This window comes from Coregonus lavaretus (assembly GCF_964263955.1).
Source record: "Coregonus lavaretus genome assembly, chromosome: 33".
Lineage (NCBI taxonomy): Eukaryota > Metazoa > Chordata > Actinopteri > Salmoniformes > Salmonidae > Coregonus > Coregonus lavaretus.
In genome coordinates this window covers 34435917-34441916 of record NC_140020.1, presented here as the reverse complement: position 1 = coordinate 34441916, position 6000 = coordinate 34435917, and positions in this window count along the sequence as shown.

The window sequence follows — 6000 nt, the reverse complement described above, 5'->3', positions numbered from 1 at the left end:
AGCACTACAAAAACATATTTCTTCAGACACCCACATACAGGTCGAAAAATCTGTTCACTTGGGAAAACCTACTTAGGACAAACGAAAAGACAATTAAAACAACGCATAGCTGAACACCGCAGCTCAATCAGGTGTAAGAACACTGACTATCCAGTAGCAGCCCACTTTGTTGAAGCTAACTATCTCATCTCCTCCCTCAAACACACAGGCATTGAGCATGTTGCTCTACCAAGGAGAGGAGGTAACATCGAGACCCTACTACTACAGAGGAAGACCTACTGGATATCCTTTTAAAAACGTTGACCCCTAGTGGTCTGAATATTGACTTTGATCTCAGGTCCTTCTTATGAACAATTATATTTTCTATGAACAAGTCTTATAAATGAATATATTCTGTCTACAGCTTATCCACCTACACCCAATATGTTCCCCCTGTTTATGATGCTTATTATGCATTATGGTTGAACCAAAAGATGACATGCAACAAAATATTTATGAAATAGGAAACAATTAAATATATATGTGAAATTAAATCAAAGAATCATGTATGTTGATGCTAATCTTATGCTAATGCTAATGATAACAATAGTCTAATATATTCAATATGCTGTAAACTATTGTCTTTTAACAGTTTCACTCAATTCATTTTAATCAACCTAATAATTATGACACACCCCTCACTATTGTCATTGGTTGCACTAATGCACTAATTGTCTACATAACCTGGTTCAAGCATTCATGACATTACCCTGAAGAAGGCACTGTGATGCCGAAACGTTGGTGGTTTACCCAATAAATTACTGGGAGTTTATACATAGTGTGCAACTCTCTTTGTTTTTATAGGGCATACTGGTCAATGACATGAAGTTCTGCTGCTAAGGGTGATGTGTTTGATAGGGCCCCACTGAGAGAGGGGCCAGCTGCAGCACCATGATATCTGAGGTTAGTGTGAACTTAGGATGACGTCTATCTTCCTGTTAATCCTCTTCTCCAGTTGGTCACATCTCTTCTCAGATTTTTCACTAAGCTGCCGCTGGCCCTCGCTTAGCTGCGCTGGCTATCCTTCATCCTGCTTAGCTTGTCCATCAGCGTACAGACCCATTCAGGAGTGGGGTCCTTGGAAGCAGGCTGTGTAGGCTCTCCAGCCCCATCTCCATCATCAGACCCATCCCTCATTCTTAGTTAGAAAATGGACTGAGTTGAAAAATATTGAAAAAGTAGTTGGAGAAAAAAATATATATTTCTCATATATTCATGAAAAACTGGGGCTCAATGTCTTAAAAAAATGTATTTGTCAAATAGATATGACATAAAAAATAAAATAAAAAAAAGATTTTAAATTCCACTGGCATAATCAAAAAGGGAAAATACTATGCTGGGAGGAAAACAGTCTCTCTCTGTATTTAAGGAAAAACAAATATATTGGAGGAGAGAAAATAAGTAAACAGTCCCTCTCTGTAGTACAAACAGCACAGGACTTTAAATTGCACTGTGACATAAAAATCATAATAATGAGCTGGAAAAGGAAAACTATCTCACTCTGTATCCTGATAAATTGGTTCCATGCATTGACAGCATCCTGCCACAGTGTATCACTTTCCAACGTTGAAACGGTCCTCCTCACGAAGCGATGTTTGGCTGCAGTAGTTTTTCCCGCGTTGTCATGGCAACAGGATGCTTCTCGGCCAGGGGGACATCGATTTCGCGCTCGAAGCTAACATAGCAGGCTACAGCTAGCTACTTCTGGTGACAGTTGGCTAGCTAGCTAGCCACGCCGATTGCGGTGAGTTTGATGTCCGTTTTCTTGTATACTGAACAAAAATATAAATGCAACATGTAAAGTGTTGGTCCAATGTTTCATGAGCTGAAATAAAAGCACAAAAATAAGCACAAAAAGCTCATTTCTCTAAAATGTTGTGCACAAATTTGTTTTACATCCATGTTGCATATCAAGAAGCTGATTAAACAGCATTATCATTACACAGGTGCTGGGGACAACAAAAGGCTACTCTAAAATGTGCAGTTTTGTCACACAACACAATGTCATAGATGTGTCAAATTTTGAGGGATTGGCATGCTGACTGCAAGAATGTCCACTTCTTTACCATAAGCCGCCTCTTTTTTTGGCAGTACGTCCAACCGGCCTCACAACCGCAGACCACGTGTAACCATGCCAGCCCAGGACCTCCACATCCGGCTTCTTAACATGCGTGAAAATCTGAGACCAGCCATCAAGACAGCTGATGAAACTGAGGAGTATTTCCGTCTGTAATAAAGCCCTTTTGTGCGGAAAAACTCATTCTGATTGGCCGGGCCTGGCTTCCCAGTGGGTGGGCCTGACTCCCAAGTCCCAGGCCCACCCTTGGCTGCACCCCTGCCCAGTCATGTGAAATCCATAGATTAGGACGTAATGAATTTATTTCAATTGACTGATTTCCTTATATGAACTGTAACTCAGTAAAATCGTTGACATTGTTGCATGTTGCATTTATATTTTTGTTCAGTATATATACAGTCAATAAACTTATAGATGGCTGGCACAATAATGTCTCTGAGTTTATAGTTGTTTCCGATTGCCGTTAGTTGTCCAAATCTTCGGACACCATTGTTGTGTGTGATCCGTGGAGTTGACCAGCCGTCTCCTGTTGGCTTTACCACAGTTGTTGGCTAATGATAGCTAGCTACTGTACTGTGGCCTATGATGTACTAAGTGCACTGCTAAAGATTGCTGTAAAAAATATATAGTGGCTGATTCACTGCAGCTCTCTGCCCCACTTATTGCAGAACCACTAACCTATATTTTTTACTTGACAATTTTTTCTGGTGTTATCCCTAACATACGGAAAGCGGCAAATGTCCTGTCCCTACATAACGGAGGACATCCTTCTGACTTAGATAATTACCGTCCAATTTCGAAATTATTTTGCCTTTCCAACGTTTTAGAATCCCTGACTAACTTTTAGCAAACAACATTTTTTACTTCTCACTCTATTCTTAATGTGCACCAATCCGGTTTTAGACTTGAACATAGCAGAGTTTCAGCTGCAACACTTGTTTTAGATTATGTGTTAAATTGCTTGGATCGTAAAAATCATTGTCGATTGTCGAGGCCTTCGATACCGTTGACCATAACATTCTTATTCAAAGGTTGACGGAAATAGGCCTGGATCAGGCTTCTTGCAAGTGGTTTAAAAATTATCTGTCCGACAGGTACTGGGACCTGTTCTCTTTACTATTTATATAAATAATATTGATCTATCTGTTAAAACGTGTAATATTCATCTGTATGCAGACGACACTGTTGTATATGCAATTGCCTCAACTGTTGACCAGGCTATGTTAGAGCTGCAATCTGACCTTCTTACCTTACAGAAAGCCCTGGTTGGTTTAAACCTTGTACTTAATGTGGGCAATACTAAATACATGTTGTTCTTTCGTTCTCGCAAGAATGTTTCAGATGGACTGCATATTTATCCACTGGATGGTTCTCCCTTTGATCGGGTTCCCGCCTACAAATATCTGGGCATTTGGATTGATGAAGACTTCATGTTTAAAAAACATACGGATGAGCTAGTTATTAAAAAGCTAAGATTTAAAGTGGGCTTATTTTTTAGAAATAGCTCATGCCTCTCCCTAAATAGCAGGAAGCAGATTGTACAGTCAGCTTTACTGTCAGTTCTTGATTATGGTGAAACCATTTACCAGATTGCAGCAAATGTTGGTGCTAGCGAGCAGGCTAGGTAGTGCTAGGTATCAACAGCCAATCCAGTAGGGGCTGGAAACTATAGTGAGCTTCGACTGGTCAATAGCAATGAAATGTTGTGGAGTACGCGACATGAATGGGGCTCCGTTGTTTCATCGCCCCCAACGTGCTAGATGGATTTCTGCTCTGGAACGTGCCCTATTTCTTTTCACCTGTCGCCTTCCCCAGAAGGGCGTCTCCCTGTTATTGTCCAGTACGCATGATGGCGTGTTTACTTGGATTGAACAAGAGTTTAGGCAATTTACTTGGATTGAACTAAAGAGGGTGGGCCCTTCCCTCTTCTACGGTATCCTGACGGATCTTGGGGGCTATTATATTGATTTACTGTTATAATGGCAAAGGGAACAGCCTTCGGAGGGGCCTGAAAGGGCCCTTTCCTACAGAGGAGTTTCTCTCTTGGGAACTGGTTTTGGGACAGATCTCACTGAACTGAGATTTTGTGCGCCACGTATTGGACCTCCCCTCACTTGTTATGAGGTTTTTCCCGACGGGTTGTCTCTGCACCTTCTTGGTGCGTACTTCCTCAGTTTTGGAGCCTCTGAGGGTTACTGATGTTGTGACTACCCTGGCTTCGGAGAGCATGTTTGCGATACGGGATTTGGCCAAATCCCCATATGTGATACATCAAAACAAGTATTTGAAAGAGAACTCAAGTTTACTTTCGTAACCCCATGTCTCTGATAATATGAGTGATATGTGTCACCGCGTTTCCCTGCTCCCAAGAGTGTGAGGAAGAGAAGCATGCTCGAATGACATGAGGGCGGGAGAGTGGCTCCTTATAAGGAGGTGAAGGGCTCACCCCATCCTCCACTCTACCTGTCTGTCTCCAACAGAAGATTTAGATTGGTTCTTCTGAGAGTATAGGTGATCCTAGCGAATCTCCATATGTGATACACTGTAACGGGAAACTGTAATTTATACAGTAATTTGAGGTATTTTCAACTCTGAAACGTTTAACTGCAGCATACTGTACATGATGGTACATTGTGGGCAAATTGCTGGTTTTCGAAAGGGACTGTAATTCCACCTCACCGAAAACAGTGCTGTACCGTATCTTTGGAGCGCCAAAAACATTTGGACCACTAGTGGGTTCATGGTATTGTTGTTTCTGGCTCATTAACATATTTTGAGGCGTGCCTTGTAAGAGGCTATATTTGTTGCACCCGTGAGTGAGAATGCTGCACCAATTGAACTGCTATGTGGTTATAGTGCACCATCGATTTAAAATGTGTAGAGAACAGATTAGAGTGGAGGCAAGTCTTGAACCTTAAATGTGAGCGTTTTGCCCTGTAATCGCTGCCAGTTTAGAAGGCTTTTTTTAGAGCCTCAAGATGTGTAAGTGATATAAAACATAGTGATGGGGAAACGAAGCTTCATGAAGCATTGAGGCTTTCCAGCCAATTGTGTCGAAAATAGGTTAATTTCTCAGAGCTCACAATGCACATTAGTGACACCTGTTGGTCAGCAATAAATAGCCATGTGTGATTATCAGATATGTTTTGTTCAGCTTAATCGAAGAAAGCACCGCAACCACGGCGAAATCAGTGGCATCTCGCATTTTGCAACACACAGTTTGAAAAGTCACGTGATCAAACAAAGCTTTGAACGTCATTGATGACGTACTTCTGATAAAGTGAGACACGCATCGGCACACTGCTTCGAAGTTAGCTGCTTAGCGATTTTGACGCATGCCTCGGAGCTCCAGTATCAAACATAACATAAAATATCAAATAAAACACAAAATATTAATTAGTATGCTGTAATGTGTAAACACATCATCAAGCAGCCAACCTGCTTGTCCCAATCCCCTGAAATACAAACCTCTCCCCTCAATGAATTTCATTCATCCATTCCTTCCGATTACGGTAGCGTTTTTTCTTTTTTTTTACAGTATAATACGGTCAATTCTACAGTATTGTACTGTGTTATCACACAGTACTTTCTTTGATACCATATTTATATTACCGTAGGTGTACTGAAGTATGCAATACAACATCTTACTCACCACAAGCTGCCTGTAAGACAGTCAAATTCACGGCAACCCCTTTACAGTGTCCTTACCCCCTTCCATAGTCCTAGAGTACATGATAATTACAGTGAGGGAAAAAAGTATTTGATCCCCTGCTGATTTTGTACGTTTGCCCACTGACAAAGAAATGATCAGTCTATAATTTTAATGGTAGGTTTATTTGAACAGTGAGAGACAGAATAACAACAACAAAAAATCGAGAAAAACG